The sequence below is a fragment of the Ambystoma mexicanum genome, chromosome 4p (assembly GCF_040938575.1).
Source record: "Ambystoma mexicanum isolate Mex_15411 chromosome 4p, UKY_AmexF1_1, whole genome shotgun sequence".
Lineage (NCBI taxonomy): Eukaryota > Metazoa > Chordata > Amphibia > Caudata > Ambystomatidae > Ambystoma > Ambystoma mexicanum.
In genome coordinates, this window is record NC_090927.1 from 454,062,861 (window position 1) to 454,081,621 (window position 18,761).

The window sequence follows — 18,761 nt, forward strand, 5'->3', positions numbered from 1 at the left end:
GGTAGGCCATGTGTTGTTGGGTGCGTGTTTCGATGGGTGAGCCGAGCGAAATGTGCGGAAATTGCGTATTTTTTCCCACATTTCGGACTTTGCAGGGGTGTCTGGGTAATAAATTCTGGGGCAATTTGGGCATATCATACCTCTGCGGATTCCCACGGGTGTCCTCTTTTCGGAAATGCATGGGGTTCCCTGTTTTCCTCGGTGGCTTGGACACCCGAGACCCATATCTGTACGTTGTCCCGGTCGGCAGAATGTCTGAGATTTCCCTCTGAAAACAGACTTGGGGTTACTTGTGTTTTAGGCTTTCCCCTTGGCGGCCAGGTAGGTGCACCCACACATGTGAGGTACCGTTTTCATCGGCACACCTGTTGGAACGTGTGACGGTAGGCCATGTGTTGTTGGGGTCGTGTTTCGATGGGTGAGCCGAGCGAAATGTGCGGAAATTGCGTATTTTTTCCCACATTTCGGACTTTGCGGTGGTGTCTGGGTAATAAATCCTGGGGCGATTTGGCCATATCATACCTCTGCGGATTCCCACGGGTGTCCTCTTTTTGGAAATGCATGGGGTTCCCTGTTTTCCTCGGTGGCTTGGACACCCGAGGCCCATATCTGTATGATGTGAGAGTGTGACATTTCCGGTGTGAAAACAGACTTGGGGTTACTTGTGTTTTAGGCTTTTCCCTTGGCGGCCAGGTAGGTGCACCCACACATGTGAGGTACCGTTTTCATCGGGACACCTGTGGGAATGCGTGACGGTAGGCCATGTGTTGTTGGGGGCGTGTTTCGATGGGTGAGCCGAGCGAAATGTGCGGAAATTACGTATTTTTTCCCACATTTCGGACTTTGCAGGGGTGTCTGGGTAATAAATTCTGGGGCAATTTGGGCATATCATACCTCTGAGGATTCCCACGGGTGTCCTCTTTTCGGAAATGCATGGGGTTCCCTGTTTTCCTCGGTGGCTTGGACACCCGAGGCCCATATCTGTACGTTGTGCCGGTCGGCAGAATGTCTGAGATTTCCCTCTGAAAACAGACTTGGGGTTACTTGTGTTTTAGGCTTTCCCCTTGGCGGCCAGGTAGGTGCACCCACACATGTGAGGTACCGTTTTCATCGGGACACCTGTGGGAACGCGTGACGGTAGGCCATGTGTTGTTGGGGGCGTGTTTCGATGGGTGAGCCGAGCGAAATGTGCGGAAATTGCGTATTTTTCCCCACATTTCGGACTTTGCGGGGGTGTCTGGGTAATAAATCCTGGGACGATTTGGGCATATCATACCTCTGCGGATTCCCACGGGTGTCCTCTTTTTGGAAATGCATGGGGTTCCCTGTTTTCCTTGGTGGCTTGGACACCCGAGGCCCATATCTGTATGTTGTGCCGGTCGGCAGAATGTCTGAGATTTCCCTCTGAAAACAGACTTGGGGTTACTTGTATTTTAGGCTTTCCCCTTGGCGGCCAGGTAGGTGCACCCACACATGTGAGGTACAGTTTTCATCGGGACACCTGTGGGAACGCGTGACGGTATGCTATGTGTTGTTGGGGGCGTGTTTCGAAGGGTGAGCCGAGCGAAATGTGCGGAAATTGCGTATTTTTTCCCACATTTCGGACTTTGCGGGGGTGTCTGGGTAATAAATCCTGGGACGATTTGGGCATATCATACCTCTGCGGATTCCCACAGGTGTCCTCTTTTTGGAAATGCATGGGGTTCCCTGTTTTCCCTGGTGGCTTGGACACCCGAGGCCCATATCTGTATGATGTGAGAGTGTGACATTTCCGGTGTGAAAACAGACGGCGGCCAGGTAGGTGCACCCACACATGTGAGGTACCGTTTTCATCGGGACACCTGTGGGAACGCGTGACGGTAGGCCATGTGTTGTTGGGGGCGTGTTTCGATGGGTGAGCCGAGCGAAATGTGCGGAAATTACGTATTTTTTCCCACATTTCGGACTTTGCAGGGGTGTCTGGGTAATAAATTCTGGGGCAATTTGGGCATATCATACCTCTGCGGATTCCCACGGGTGTCCTCTTTTCGGAAATGCATGGGGTTCCCTGTTTTCCTCGGTGACTTGGACACCCGAGGCCCATATCTGTACGTTGTGCCGGTCGGGAGAACGTCTGAGATTTCCCTCTGAAAACAGACTTGGGGTTACTTGTGTTTTAGGCTTTCCCCTTGGCGGCCAGGTAGGTGCACCCACACATGTGAGGTACCGTTTTCATCGGGACACCTGTGGGAACGCGTGACGGTAGGCCATGTGTTGTTGGGGGCGTGTTTCGATGGGTGAGCCGAGCGAAATGTGCGGAAATTGCGTATTTTTTCCCACATTTCGGACTTTGCGGGGGTGTCTGGGTAATAAATCCTGGGACGATTTGGGCATATCATACCTCTGCGGATTCCCACGGGTGTCCTCTTTTTGGAAATGCATGGGGTTCCCTGTTTTCCTTGGTGGCTTGGACACCCGAGGCCCATATCTGTATGATGTGAGAGTGTGACATTTCCGGTGTGAAAACAGACGGCGGCCAGGTAGGTGCACCCACACATGTGAGGTACCGTTTTCATCGGGACACCTGTGGGAACGTGTGACGGTAGGCCATGTGTTGTTGGGGGCGTGTTTCGATGGGTGAGCCGAGCGAAATGTGCGGAAATTACGTATTTTTTCCCACATTTCAGACTTTGCAGGGGTGTCTGGGTAATAAATTCTGGGGCAATTTGGGCATATCATACCTCTGCAGATTCCCACGGGTGTCCTCTTTTTGGAAATGCATGGGGTTCCCTGTTTTCCTCGGTGGCTTGGACACCCGAGGCCCATATCTGTACGTTGTCCCGGTCGGCAGAATGTCTGAGATTTCCCTCTGAAAACAGACTTGGGGTTACTTGTGTTTTAGGCTTTCCCCTTGGCGGCCAGGTAGGTGCACCCACACATGTGAGGTACCGTTTTCATCGGCACACCTGTGGGAACGTGTGACGGTAGGCCATGTGTTGTTGGGGTCATGTTTCGATGGGTGAGCCGAGCGAAATGTGCGGAAATTGCGTATTTTTTCCCACATTTCGGACTTTGCGGTGGTGTCTGGGTAATAAATCCTGGGGCGATTTGGCCATATCATACCTCTGCGGATTCCCACGGGTGTCCTCTTTTTGGAAATGCATGGGGTTCCCTGTTTTCCTCGGTGGCTTGGACACCCGAGGCCCATATCTGTATGATGTGAGAGTGTGACATTTCCGGTGTGAAAACAGACTTGGGGTTACTTGTGTTTTAGGCTTTTCCCTTGGCGGCCAGGTAGGTGCACCCACACATGTGAGGTACCGTTTTCATCGGGACACCTGTGGGAATGCGTGACGGTAGGCCATGTGTTGTTGGGGGCGTGTTTCGATGGGTGAGCCGAGCGAAATGTGCGGAAATTACGTATTTTTTCCCACATTTCGGACTTTGCAGGGGTGTCTGGGTAATAAATTCTGGGGCAATTTGGGCATATCATACCTCTGAGGATTCCCACGGGTGTCCTCTTTTCGGAAATGCATGGGGTTCCCTGTTTTCCTCGGTGGCTTGGACACCCGAGGCCCATACCTGTACGTTGTGCCGGTCGGCAGAATGTCTGAGATTTCCCTCTGAAAACAGACTTGGGGTTACTTGTGTTTTAGGCTTTCCCCTTGGCGGCCAGGTAGGTGCACCCACACATGTGAGGTACCGTTTTCATCGGGACACCTGTGGGAACGCGTGACGGTAGGCCATGTGTTGTTGGGGGCGTGTTTCGATGGGTGAGCCGAGCGAAATGTGCGGAAATTGCGTATTTTTCCCCACATTTCGGACTTTGCGGGGGTGTCTGGGTAATAAATCCTGGCACGATTTGGGCATATCATACCTCTGCGGATTCCCACGGGTGTCCTCTTTTTGGAAATGCATGGGGTTCCCTGTTTTCCTTGGTGGCTTGGACACCCGAGGCCCATATCTGTATGTTGTGCCGGTTGGCAGAATGTCTGAGATTTCCCTCTGAAAACAGACTTGGGGTTACTTGTGTTTTAGGCTTTCCCCTTGGCGGCCAGGTAGGTGCACCCACACATGTGAGGTACCGTTTTCATCGGGACACCTGTGGGAACGCGTGACGGTAGGCCATGTGTTGTTGGGTGCGTGTTTCGATGGGTGAGCCGAGCGAAATGTGCGGAAATTGCGTATTTTTTCCCACATTTCGGACTTTGCAGGGGTGTCTGGGTAATAAATTCTGGGGCAATTTGGGCATATCATACCTCTGCGGATTCCCACGGGTGTCCTCTTTTCGGAAATGCATGGGGTTCCCTGTTTTCCTCGGTGGCTTGGACACCCGAGACCCATATCTGTACGTTGTCCCGGTCGGCAGAATGTCTGAGATTTCCCTCTGAAAACAGACTTGGGGTTACTTGTGTTTTAGGCTTTCCCCTTGGCGGCCAGGTAGGTGCACCCACACATGTGAGGTACCGTTTTCATCGGCACACCTGTTGGAACGTGTGACGGTAGGCCATGTGTTGTTGGGGTCGTGTTTCGATGGGTGAGCCGAGGGAAATGTGCGGAAATTGCGTATTTTTTCCCACATTTCGGACTTTGCGGTGGTGTCTGGGTAATAAATCCTGGGGCGATTTGGCCATATCATACCTCTGCGGATTCCCACGGGTGTCCTCTTTTTGGAAATGCATGGGGTTCCCTGTTTTCCTCGGTGGCTTGGACACCCGAGGCCCATATCTGTATGATGTGAGAGTGTGACATTTCCGGTGTGAAAACAGACTTGGGGTTACTTGTGTTTTAGGCTTTTCCCTTGGCGGCCAGGTAGGTGCACCCACACATGTGAGGTACCGTTTTCATCGGGACACCTGTGGGAACGCGTGAAGGTAGGCCATGTGTTGTTGGGGGCGTGTTTCAATGGGTGAGCCGAGCGAAATGTGCGGAAATTGCATATTTTTTCCCACATTTCGGACTTTGCAGGGGTGTCTGGGTAATACATTCTGGGGCAATTTGGGCATATCATACCGCTGCGGATTCCCACGGGTGTCCTCTTTTTGGAAATGCATGGGGTTCCCTGTTTTCCTCGGTGGTTTGGACACCCGAGGCCCATATCTGTACGTTGTGCCGGTTGGCAGAATGTCTGAGATTTCCCTCTGAAAACAGGCTTGGGGTTACTTGTGTTTTAGGCTTTCCCCTTGGCGGCCAGGTAGGTGCACCCACACATGTGAGGTACCGTTTTCATCGGCACACCTGTGGGAACGTGTGACGGTAGGCCATGTGTTGTTGGGGTCGTGTTTCGATGGGTGAGCCGAGCGAAATGTGCGGAAATTGCGTATTTTTTCCCACATTTCGGACTTTGCGGGGGTGTCTGGGTAATAAATCCTGGGGCGATTTGGGCATATCATACCTCTGCGGATTCCCACGGGTGTCCTCTTTTTGGAAATGCATGGGGTTCCCTGTTTTCCTCGGTGGCTTGGACACCCGAGGCCCATATCTGTATGATGTGAGAGTGTGACATTTCCGGTGTGAAAACAGACTTGGGGTTACTTGTGTTTTAGGCTTTCCCCTTGGCGGCCAGGTAGGTGCACCCACACATGTGAGGTACCGTTTTCATCGGGACACCTGTGGGAACGCGTGACGGTAGGCCATGTGTTGTTGGGGGCGTGTTTCGATGGGTGAGCCGAGCGAAATGTGCGGAAATTGCGTATTTTTTCCCACATTTCGGACTTTGCAGGGGTGTCTGGGTAATAAATTCTGGGGCAATTTGGGCATATCATACCTCTGCGGATTCCCACGCGTGTCCCCTTTTTGGAAATGCATGGGGTTCCCTGTTTACCTCGGTGGCTTGGACACCCGAGGCCCATATCTGTATGTTGTGCCGGTTGGCAGAATGTCTGAGATTTCCATCTGAAAACAGACTTGGGGTTACTTGTGTTTTAGGCTTTCCCCTTGCCGGCCAGGTAGGTGCACCCACACATGTGAGGTACCGTTTTCATCCGGACACCTGTGGGAACGCGTGACGGTAGGCCATGTGTTGTTGGGGGCGTGTTTTGATGGGTGAGCCGAGCGAAATGTGCGGAAATTGCGTATTTGTTCCCACATTTCGGACTTTGCAGGGGTGTCTGGGTAATACATTCTGGGGCAATTTGGGCTTATCATACCGCTGCGGATTCCCACGGGTGTCCTCTTTTTGGAAATGCATGGGGTTCCCTGTTTTCCTCGGTGGCTTGGACACCCGGGGCCCATATCTGTACGTTGTGCCGGTTGGCAGAATGTCTGAGATTTCCCTCTGAAAACAGACTTGGGGTTACTTGTGTTTTAGGCTTTCCCCTTGGCGGCCAGGTAGGTGCACCCACACATGTGAGGTACCGTTTTCATCGGGACACCTGTGGGAACGTGTGACGGTAGGCCATGTGTTGTTGGGGGCGTGTTTCGATGGGTGAGCCGAGCGAAATGTGCGGGAATTGCGTATTTTTTCCAACATTTCGGACTTTTCGGGGGTGTCTGGGTAATAAATCCTGGGGCGATTTGGGCATATCATACCTCTGCGGATTCCCACGGGTATCCTCTTTTTGGAAATGCATGGGGTTCCCTGTTTTCCTCGGTGGCTTGGACACCCGAGGCCCATATCTGTACGTTGTGCCGGTTGGCAGAATGTCTGAGATTTCCCTCTGAAAACAGACTTGGGGTTACTTGTGTTTTAGGCTTTCCCCTTGCCGGCCAGGTAGGTGCACCCACACATGTGAGGTACCGTTTTCATCGGGACACCTGTGGGAACGTGGGGCAGTAGGCCATGTGTTGTTGGGGGCATGTTTTGATGGGTGAGTCGAGCGAAATGTGAGGAAAATGTGTATTTTTTCCCACATTTCGGACTTTGCGGGGGTGTCTGGGTAATACATTCTCGGGCGATTTGGGCATATCATACCTCTGCGGATTCCCACGGGTGTCCTCTTTCCGGAAATGCATGGGGTTCCCTGTTTTCCTTGGTGGCTTGGACACTAGAGGCCCATATCTGTATGATGTGAGAGTGTGACATTTCCGGTGTGAAAACAGACTTGGGGTTACTTGTGTTTTAGGCTTTCCCCTTGGCGGCCAGGTAGGTGCACCCACACATGTGAGGTACCGTTTTCATCAGGACACCTGTGGGAACGCGTGACGGTAGGCCATGTGTTGTTGGGGGCGTGTTTCGATGGGTGCGTCGAGCGAAATGTGCGGAAAAATCGTTTTTTTCCCCACATTTCAGACTTTGCAGGGGTGTCTGGGTAATAAATTCTGGGGCAATTTGGGCATATCATACCTCTGCGGATTCCCACGGGTGTCCTCTTTTTGGAAATGCATGGGGTTCCCTGTTTTCCTCGGTGGCTTGGACACCCGAGGCCCATATCTGTACGTTGTGCCGGTCGGCAGAATGTCTGAGATTTCCCTCTGAAAACAGACTTGGGGTTACTTGTGTTTTAGGCTTTCCCCTTGGCGGCCAGGTAGGTGCACCCACACATATGAGGTACCGTTTTCATCGGGACACCTGTGGGAACGCGTGACGGTAGGCCATGCGTTGTTGGGGGCGTGTTTCGATGGGTGAGCCGAGCGAAATGTGCGGGAATTGCGTATTTTTTCCCACATTTCGGACTTTTCGGGGGTGTCTGGGTAATAAATCCTGGGGCGATTTGGGCATATCATAATCTGCGGATTCCCACGGGTGTCCTCTTTTTGGAAATGCATGGGGTTCCCTGTTTTCCTTGGTGGCTTGGACACTAGAGGCCCATATCTGTATGATGTGAGAGTGTGACATTTCCGGTGTGAAAACAGACTTGGGGTTACTTGTGTTTTAGGCTTTCCCCTTGGCGGCCAGGTAGGTGCACCCACACATGTGAGGTACCGTTTTCATCAGGACACCTGTGGGAACGCGTGACGGTAGGCCATGTGTTGTTGGGGGCGTGTTTCGATGGGTGAGCCGAGCGAAATGTGCGGAAATTACGTATTTTTTCCCACATTTCGGACTTTGCAGGGGTGTCTGGGTAATAAATTCTGGGGCAATTTGGGCATATCATACCTCTGCGGATTCCCACGGGTGTCCTCTTTTCGGAAATGCATGGGGTTCCCTGTTTTCCTCGGTGGCTTGGACACCCGAGGCCCATATCTGTACGTTGTGCCGGTCGGGAGAATGTCTGAGATTTCCCTCTGAAAACAGACTTGGGGTTACTTGTGTTTTAGGCTTTCCCCTTGGCAGCCAGGTAGGTGCACCCACACATGTGAGGTACCGTTTTCATCGGGACACCTGTGGGAACGCGTGACGGTAGGCCATGTGTTGTTGGGGGCGTGTTTCGATGGGTGAGCCGAGCGAAATGTGCGAAAATTGCGTATTTTTTCCGACATTTCGGACTTTGCAGGGGTGTCTGGGTAATAAATTCTGGGGCAATTTGGGCATATTATACCTCTGCGGATTCCCACGGGTGTCCTCTTTTCGGAAATGCATGGGGTTCCCTGTTTTCCTCAGTGGCTTGGACACCCGAGGCCCATATCTGTACGTTGTGCCGGTCGGCAGAATGTCTGAGATTTCCCTCTGAAAACAGACTTGGGGTTACTTGTGTTTTAGGCTTTCCCCTTGGCGGCCAGGTAGGTGCACCCACACATGTGAGGTACAGTTTTCATCGGGACACCTGTGGGAACGCGTGACGGTATGCTATGTGTTGTTGGGGGCGTGTTTCGATGGGTGAGCCGAGCGAAATGTGCGGAAATTGCGTATTTTTTCCCACATTTCGGACTTTGCGGGGGTGTCTGGGTAATAAATCCTGGGACGATTTGGGCATATCATACCTCTGCGGATTCCCACAGGTGTCCTCTTTTTGGAAATGCATGGGGTTCCCTGTTTTCCCTGGTGGCTTGGACACCCGAGGCCCATATCTGTATGATGTGAGAGTGTGACATTTCCGGTGTGAAAACAGACGGCGGCCAGGTAGGTGCACCCACACATGTGAGGTACCGTTTTCATCGGGACACCTGTGGGAACGCGTGACGGTAGGCCATGTGTTGTTGGGGGCGTGTTTCGATGGGTGAGCCGAGCGAAATGTGCGGAAATTACGTATTTTTTCCCACATTTCGGACTTTGCAGGGGTGTCTGGGTAATAAATTCTGGGGCAATTTGGGCATATCATACCTCTGCGGATTCCCACGGGTGTCCTCTTTTCGGAAATGCATGGGGTTCCCTGTTTTCCTCGGTGACTTGGACACCCGAGGCCCATATCTGTACGTTGTGCCGGTCGGGAGAACGTCTGAGATTTCCCTCTGAAAACAGACTTGGGGTTACTTGTGTTTTAGGCTTTCCCCTTGGCGGCCAGGTAGGTGCACCCACACATGTGAGGTACCGTTTTCATCGGGACACCTGTGGGAACGCGTGACGGTAGGCCATGTGTTGTTGGGGGCGTGTTTTGATGGGTGAGCCGAGCGAAATGTGCGGAAATTGCGTATTTTTTCCCACATTTCGGACTTTGCGGGGGTGTCTGGGTAATAAATCCTGGGACGATTTGGGCATATCATACCTCTGCGGATTCCCACGGGTGTCCTCTTTTTGGAAATGCATGGGGTTCCCTGTTTTCCTTGGTGGCTTGGACACCCGAGGCCCATATCTGTATGATGTGAGAGTGTGACATTTCCGGTGTGAAAACAGACTTGGGGTTACTTGTGTTTTAGGCTTTTCCCTTGGCGGCCAGGTAGGTGCACCCACACATGTGAGGTACCGTTTTCATCGGGACACCTGTGGGAATGCGTGACGGTAGGCCATGTGTTGTTGGGGGCGTGTTTCGATGGGTGAGCCGAGCGAAATGTGCGGAAATTACGTATTTTTTCCCACATTTCGGACTTTGCAGGGGTGTCTGGGTAATAAATTCTGGGGCAATTTGGGCATATCATACCTCTGAGGATTCCCACGGGTGTCCTCTTTTCGGAAATGCATGGGGTTCCCTGTTTTCCTCGGTGGCTTGGACACCCGAGGCCCATATCTGTACGTTGTGCCGGTCGGCAGAATGTCTGAGATTTCCCTCTGAAAACAGACTTGGGGTTACTTGTGTTTTAGGCTTTCCCCTTGGCGGCCAGGTAGGTGCACCCACACATGTGAGGTACCGTTTTCATCGGGACACCTGTGGGAACGCGTGACGGTAGGCCATGTGTTGTTGGGGGCGTGTTTCGATGGGTGAGCCGAGCGAAATGTGCGGAAATTGCGTATTCTTCCCCACATTTCGGACTTTGCGGGGGTGTCTGGGTAATAAATCCTGGGACGATTTGGGCATATCATACCTCTGCGGATTCCCACGGGTGTCCTCTTTTTGGAAATGCATGGGGTTCCCTGTTTTCCTTGGTGGCTTGGACACCCGAGGCCCATATCTGTATGTTGTGCCGGTCGGCAGAATGTCTGAGATTTCCCTCTGAAAACAGACTTGGGGTTACTTGTATTTTAGGCTTTCCCCTTGGCGGCCAGGTAGGTGCACCCACACATGTGAGGTACAGTTTTCATCGGGACACCTGTGGGAACGCGTGACGGTATGCTATGTGTTATTGGGGGCGTGTTTCGAAGGGTGAGCCGAGCGAAATGTGCGGAAATTGCGTATTTTTTCCCACATTTCGGACTTTGCGGGGGTGTCTGGGTAATAAATCCTGGGACGATTTGGGCATATCATACCTCTGCGGATTCCCACAGGTGTCCTCTTTTTGGAAATGCATGGGGTTCCCTGTTTTCCCTGGTGGCTTGGACACCCGAGGCCCATATCTGTATGATGTGAGAGTGTGACATTTCCGGTGTGAAAACAGACGGCGGCCAGGTAGGTGCACCCACACATGTGAGGTACCGTTTTCATCGGGACACCTGTGGGAACGCGTGACGGTAGGCCATGTGTTGTTGGGGGCGTGTTTCGATGGGTGAGCCGAGCGAAATGTGCGGAAATTACGTATTTTTTCCCACATTTCGGACTTTGCAGGGGTGTCTGGGTAATAAATTCTGGGGCAATTTGGGCATATCATACCTCTGCGGATTCCCACGGGTGTCCTCTTTTCGGAAATGCATGGGGTTCCCTGTTTTCCTCGGTGACTTGGACACCCGAGGCCCATATCTGTACGTTGTGCCGGTCGGGAGAACGTCTGAGATTTCCCTCTGAAAACAGACTTGGGGTTACTTGTGTTTTAGGCTTTCCCCTTGGCGGCCAGGTAGGTGCACCCACACATGTGAGGTACCGTTTTCATCGGGACACCTGTGGGAACGCGTGACGGTAGGCCATGTGTTGTTGGGGGCGTGTTTCGATGGGTGAGCCGAGCGAAATGTGCGGAAATTGCGTATTTTTTCCCACATTTCGGACTTTGCGGGGGTGTCTGGGTAATAAATCCTGGGACGATTTGGGCATATCATACCTCTGCGGATTCCCACGGGTGTCCTCTTTTTGGAAATGCATGGGGTTCCCTGTTTTCCTTGGTGGCTTGGACACCCGAGGCCCATATCTGTATGATGTGAGAGTGTGACATTTCCGGTGTGAAAACAGACGGCGGCCAGGTAGGTGCACCCACACATGTGAGGTACCGTTTTCATCGGGACACCTGTGGGAACGTGTGACGGTAGGCCATGTGTTGTTGGGGGCGTGTTTCGATGGGTGAGCCGAGCGAAATGTGCGGAAATTACGTATTTTTTCCCACATTTCGGACTTTGCAGGGGTGTCTGGGTAATAAATTCTGGGGCAATTTGGGCATATCATACCTCTGCAGATTCCCACGGGTGTCCTCTTTTTGGAAATGCATGGGGTTCCCTGTTTCCCTCGGTGGCTTGGACACCCGAGGCCCATATCTGTACGTTGTCCCGGTCGGCAGAATGTCTGAGATTTCCCTCTGAAAACAGACTTGGGGTTACTTGTGTTTTAGGCTTTCCCCTTGGCGGCCAGGTAGGTGCACCCACACATGTGAGGTACCGTTTTCATCGGCACACCTGTGGGAACGTGTGACGGTAGGCCATGTGTTGTTGGGGTCATGTTTCGATGGGTGAGCCGAGCGAAATGTGCGGAAATTGCGTATTTTTTCCCACATTTCGGACTTTGCGGTGGTGTCTGGGTAATAAATCCTGGGGCGATTTGGCCATATCATACCTCTGCGGATTCCCACGGGTGTCCTCTTTTTGGAAATGCATGGGGTTCCCTGTTTTCCTCGGTGGCTTGGACACCCGAGGCCCATATCTGTATGATGTGAGAGTGTGACATTTCCGGTGTGAAAACAGACTTGGGGTTACTTGTGTTTTAGGCTTTTCCCTTGGCGGCCAGGTAGGTGCACCCACACATGTGAGGTACCGTTTTCATCGGGACACCTGTGGGAATGCGTGACGGTAGGCCATGTGTTGTTGGGGGCGTGTTTCGATGGGTGAGCCGAGCGAAATGTGCGGAAATTACGTATTTTTTCCCACATTTCGGACTTTGCAGGGGTGTCTGGGTAATAAATTCTGGGGCAATTTGGGCATATCATACCTCTGAGGATTCCCACGGGTGTCCTCTTTTCGGAAATGCATGGGGTTCCCTGTTTTCCTCGGTGGCTTGGACACCCGAGGCCCATATCTGTACGTTGTGCCGGTCGGCAGAATGTCTGAGATTTCCCTCTGAAAACAGACTTGGGGTTACTTGTGTTTTAGGCTTTCCCCTTGGCGGCCAGGTAGGTGCACCCACACATGTGAGGTACCGTTTTCATCGGGACACCTGTGGGAACGTGTGACGGTAGGCCATGTGTTGTTGGGGGCGTGTTTCGATGGGTGAGCCGAGCGAAATGTGCGGAAATTGCGTATTTTTCCCCACATTTCGGACTTTGCGGGGGTGTCTGGGTAATAAATCCTGGCACGATTTGGGCATATCATACCTCTGCGGATTCCCACGGGTGTCCTCTTTTTGGAAATGCATGGGGTTCCCTGTTTTCCTTGGTGGCTTGGACACCCGAGGCCCATATCTGTATGTTGTGCCGGTTGGCAGAATGTCTGAGATTTCCCTCTGAAAACAGACTTGGGGTTACTTGTGTTTTAGGCTTTCCCCTTGGCGGCCAGGTAGGTGCACCCACACATGTGAGGTACCGTTTTCATCGGGACACCTGTGGGAACGCGTGACGGTAGGCCATGTGTTGTTGGGTGCGTGTTTCGATGGGTGAGCCGAGCGAAATGTGCGGAAATTGCGTATTTTTTCCCACATTTCGGACTTTGCAGGGGTGTCTGGGTAATAAATTCTGGGGCAATTTGGGCATATCATACCTCTGCGGATTCCCACGGGTGTCCTCTTTTCGGAAATGCATGGGGTTCCCTGTTTTCCTCGGTGGCTTGGACACCCGAGACCCATATCTGTACGTTGTCCCGGTCGGCAGAATGTCTGAGATTTCCCTCTGAAAACAGACTTGGGGTTACTTGTGTTTTAGGCTTTCCCCTTGGCGGCCAGGTAGGTGCACCCACACATGTGAGGTACCGTTTTCATCGGCACACCTGTTGGAACGTGTGACGGTAGGCCATGTGTTGTTGGGGTCGTGTTTCGATGGGTGAGCCGAGCGAAATGTGCGGAAATTGCGTATTTTTTCCCACATTTCGGACTTTGCGGTGGTGTCTGGGTAATAAATCCTGGGGCGATTTGGCCATATCATACCTCTGCGGATTCCCACGGGTGTCCTCTTTTTGGAAATGCATGGGGTTCCCTGTTTTCCTCGGTGGCTTGGACACCCGAGGCCCATATCTGTATGATGTGAGAGTGTGACATTTCCGGTGTGAAAACAGACTTGGGGTTACTTGTGTTTTAGGCTTTTCCCTTGGCGGCCAGGTAGGTGCACCCACACATGTGAGGTACCGTTTTCATCGGGACACCTGTGGGAATGCGTGACGGTAGGCCATGTGTTGTTGGGGGCGTGTTTCGATGGGTGAGCCGAGCGAAATGTGCGGAAATTACGTATTTTTTCCCACATTTCGGACTTTGCAGGGGTGTCTGGGTAATAAATTCTGGGGCAATTTGGGCATATCATACCTCTGAGGATTCCCACGGGTGTCCTCTTTTCGGAAATGCATGGGGTTCCCTGTTTTCCTCGGTGGCTTGGACACCCGAGGCCCATATCTGTACGTTGTGCCGGTCGGCAGAATGTCTGAGATTTCCCTCTGAAAACAGACTTGGGGTTACTTGTGTTTTAGGCTTTCCCCTTGGCGGCCAGGTAGGTGCACCCACACATGTGAGGTACCGTTTTCATCGGGACACCTGTGGGAACGCGTGACGGTAGGCCATGTGTTGTTGGGGGCGTGTTTCGATGGGTGAGCCGAGCGAAATGTGCGGAAATTGCGTATTTTTCCCCACATTTCGGACTTTGCGGGGGTGTCTGGGTAATAAATCCTGGGACGATTTGGGCATATCATACCTCTGCGGATTCCCACGGGTGTCCTCTTTTTGGAAATGCATGGGGTTCCCTGTTTTCCTTGGTGGCTTGGACACCCGAGGCCCATATCTGTATGTTGTGCCGGTCGGCAGAATGTCTGAGATTTCCCTCTGAAAACAGACTTGGGGTTACTTGTATTTTAGGCTTTCCCCTTGGCGGCCAGGTAGGTGCACCCACACATGTGAGGTACAGTTTTCATCGGGACACCTGTGGGAACGCGTGACGGTATGCTATGTGTTGTTGGGGGCGTGTTTCGAAGGGTGAGCCGAGCGAAATGTGCGGAAATTGCGTATTTTTTCCCACATTTCGGACTTTGCGGGGGTGTCTGGGTAATAAATCCTGGGACGATTTGGGCATATCATACCTCTGCGGATTCCCACAGGTGTCCTCTTTTTGGAAATGCATGGGGTTCCCTGTTTTCCCTGGTGGCTTGGACACCCGAGGCCCATATCTGTATGATGTGAGAGTGTGACATTTCCGGTGTGAAAACAGACGGCGGCCAGGTAGGTGCACCCACACATGTGAGGTACCGTTTTCATCGGGACACCTGTGGGAACGCGTGACGGTAGGCCATGTGTTGTTGGGGGCGTGTTTCGATGGGTGAGCCGAGCGAAATGTGCGGAAATTACGTATTTTTTCCCACATTTCGGACTTTGCAGGGGTGTCTGGGTAATAAATTCTGGGGCAATTTGGGCATATCATACCTCTGCGGATTCCCACGGGTGTCCTCTTTTCGGAAATGCATGGGGTTCCCTGTTTTCCTCGGTGACTTGGACACCCGAGGCCCATATCTGTACGTTGTGCCGGTCGGGAGAACGTCTGAGATTTCCCTCTGAAAACAGACTTGGGGTTACTTGTGTTTTAGGCTTTCCCCTTGGCGGCCAGGTAGGTGCACCCACACATGTGAGGTACCGTTTTCATCGGGACACCTGTGGGAACGCGTGACGGTAGGCCATGTGTTGTTGGGGGCGTGTTTCGATGGGTGAGCCGAGCGAAATGTGCGGAAATTGCGTATTTTTTCCCACATTTCGGACTTTGCGGGGGTGTCTGGGTAATAAATCCTGGGACGATTTGGGCATATCATACCTCTGCGGATTCCCACGGGTGTCCTCTTTTTGGAAATGCATGGGGTTCCCTGTTTTCCTTGGTGGCTTGGACACCCGAGGCCCATATCTGTATGATGTGAGAGTGTGACATTTCCGGTGTGAAAACAGACGGCGGCCAGGTAGGTGCACCCACACATGTGAGGTACCGTTTTCATCGGGACACCTGTGGGAACGTGTGACGGTAGGCCATGTGTTGTTGGGGGCGTGTTTCGATGGGTGAGCCGAGCGAAATGTGCGGAAATTACGTATTTTTTCCCACATTTCGGACTTTGCAGGGGTGTCTGGGTAATAAATTCTGGGGCAATTTGGGCATATCATACCTCTGCAGATTCCCACGGGTGTCCTCTTTTTGGAAATGCATGGGGTTCCCTGTTTTCCTCGGTGGCTTGGACACCCGAGGCCCATATCTGTACGTTGTCCCGGTCGGCAGAATGTCTGAGATTTCCCTCTGAAAACAGACTTGGGGTTACTTGTGTTTTAGGCTTTCCCCTTGGCGGCCAGGTAGGTGCACCCACACATGTGAGGTACCGTTTTCATCGGCACACCTGTGGGAACGTGTGACGGTAGGCCATGTGTTGTTGGGGTCATGTTTCGATGGGTGAGCCGAGCGAAATGTGCGGAAATTGCGTATTTTTTCCCACATTTCGGACTTTGCGGTGGTGTCTGGGTAATAAATCCTGGGGCGATTTGGCCATATCATACCTCTGCGGATTCCCACGGGTGTCCTCTTTTTGGAAATGCATGGGGTTCCCTGTTTTCCTCGGTGGCTTGGACACCCGAGGCCCATATCTGTATGATGTGAGAGTGTGACATTTCCGGTGTGAAAACAGACTTGGGGTTACTTGTGTTTTAGGCTTTTCCCTTGGCGGCCAGGTAGGTGCACCCACACATGTGAGGTACCGTTTTCATCGGGACACCTGTGGGAATGCGTGACGGTAGGCCATGTGTTGTTGGGGGCGTGTTTCGATGGGTGAGCCGAGCGAAATGTGCGGAAATTACGTATTTTTTCCCACATTTCGGACTTTGCAGGGGTGTCTGGGTAATAAATTCTGGGGCAATTTGGGCATATCATACCTCTGAGGATTCCCACGGGTGTCCTCTTTTCGGAAATGCATGGGGTTCCCTGTTTTCCTCGGTGGCTTGGACACCCGAGGCCCATACCTGTACGTTGTGCCGGTCGGCAGAATGTCTGAGATTTCCCTCTGAAAACAGACTTGGGGTTACTTGTGTTTTAGGCTTTCCCCTTGGCGGCCAGGTAGGTGCACCCACACATGTGAGGTACCGTTTTCATCGGGACACCTGTGGGAACGCGTGACGGTAGGCCATGTGTTGTTGGGGGCGTGTTTCGATGGGTGAGCCGAGCGAAATGTGCGGAAATTGCGTATTTTTCCCCACATTTCGGACTTTGCGGGGGTGTCTGGGTAATAAATCCTGGCACGATTTGGGCATATCATACCTCTGCGGATTCCCACGGGTGTCCTCTTTTTGGAAATGCATGGGGTTCCCTGTTTTCCTTGGTGGCTTGGACACCCGAGGCCCATATCTGTATGTTGTGCCGGTTGGCAGAATGTCTGAGATTTCCCTCTGAAAACAGACTTGGGGTTACTTGTGTTTTAGGCTTTCCCCTTGGCGGCCAGGTAGGTGCACCCACACATGTGAGGTACCGTTTTCATCGGGACACCTGTGGGAACGCGTGACGGTAGGCCATGTGTTGTTGGGTGCGTGTTTCGATGGGTGAGCCGAGCGAAATGTGCGGAAATTGCGTATTTTTTCCCACATTTCGGACTTTGCAGGGGTGTCTGGGTAATAAATTCTGGGGCAATTTGGGCATATCATACCTCTGCGGATTCCCACGGGTGTCCTCTTTTCGGAAATGCATGGGGTTCCCTGTTTTCCTCGGTGGCTTGGACACCCGAGACCCATATCTGTACGTTGTCCCGGTCGGCAGAATGTCTGAGATTTCCCTCTGAAAACAGACTTGGGGTTACTTGTGTTTTAGGCTTTCCCCTTGGCGGCCAGGTAGGTGCACCCACACATGTGAGGTACCGTTTTCATCGGCACACCTGTTGGAACGTGTGACGGTAGGCCATGTGTTGTTGGGGTCGTGTTTCGATGGGTGAGCCGAGGGAAATGTGCGGAAATTGCGTATTTTTTCCCACATTTCGGACTTTGCGGTGGTGTCTGGGTAATAAATCCTGGGGCGATTTGGCCATATCATACCTCTGCGGATTCCCACGGGTGTCCTCTTTTTGGAAATGCATGGGGTTCCCTGTTTTCCTCGGTGGCTTGGACACCCGAGGCCCATATCTGTATGATGTGAGAGTGTGACATTTCCGGTGTGAAAACAGACTTGGGGTTACTTGTGTTTTAGGCTTTTCCCTTGGCGGCCAGGTAGGTGCACCCACACATGTGAGGTACCGTTTTCATCGGGACACCTGTGGGAACGCGTGAAGGTAGGCCATGTGTTGTTGGGGGCGTGTTTCAATGGGTGAGCCGAGCGAAATGTGCGGAAATTGCATATTTTTTCCCACATTTCGGACTTTGCAGGGGTGTCTGGGTAATACATTCTGGGGCAATTTGGGCATATCATACCGCTGCGGATTCCCACGGGTGTCCTCTTTTTGGAAATGCATGGGGTTCCCTGTTTTCCTCGGTGGTTTGGACACCCGAGGCCCATATCTGTACGTTGTGCCGGTTGGCAGAATGTCTGAGATTTCCCTCTGAAAACAGGCTTGGGGTTACTTGTGTTTTAGGCTTTCCCCTTGGCGGCCAGGTAGGTGCACCCACACATGTGAGGTACCGTTTTCATCGGCACACCTGTGGGAACGTGTGACGGTAGGCCATGTGTTGTTGGGGTCGTGTTTCGATGGGTGAGCCGAGCGAAATGTGCGGAAATTGCGTATTTTTTCCCACATTTCGGACTTTGCGGGGGTGTCTGGGTAATAAATCCTGGGGCGATTTGGGCATATCATACCTCTGCGGATTCCCACGGGTGTCCTCTTTTTGGAAATGCATGGGGTTCCCTGTTTTCCTCGGTGGCTTGGACACCCGAGGCCCATATCTGTATGATGTGAGAGTGTGACATTTCCGGTGTGAAAACAGACTTGGGGTTACTTGTGTTTTAGGCTTTCCCCTTGGCGGCCAGGTAGGTGCACCCACACATGTGAGGTACCGTTTTCATCGGGACACCTGTGGGAACGCGTGACGGTAGGCCATGTGTTGTTGGGGGCGTGTTTCGATGGGTGAGCCGAGCGAAATGTGCGGAAATTGCGTATTTTTTCC

At 52.4% G+C, this 18,761-nt stretch overlaps 1 protein-coding gene across 1 annotated transcript in view; it reads right to left on the reverse strand.

The window, feature by feature from the left end:
- LOC138452837 (amino acid transporter heavy chain SLC3A2-like) overlaps positions 1-18,761 on the reverse strand; it is a 540,336-nt gene that overhangs the window by 433,260 nt on the left and 88,315 nt on the right. The gene's annotated exons all lie outside the window — the stretch shown is intronic.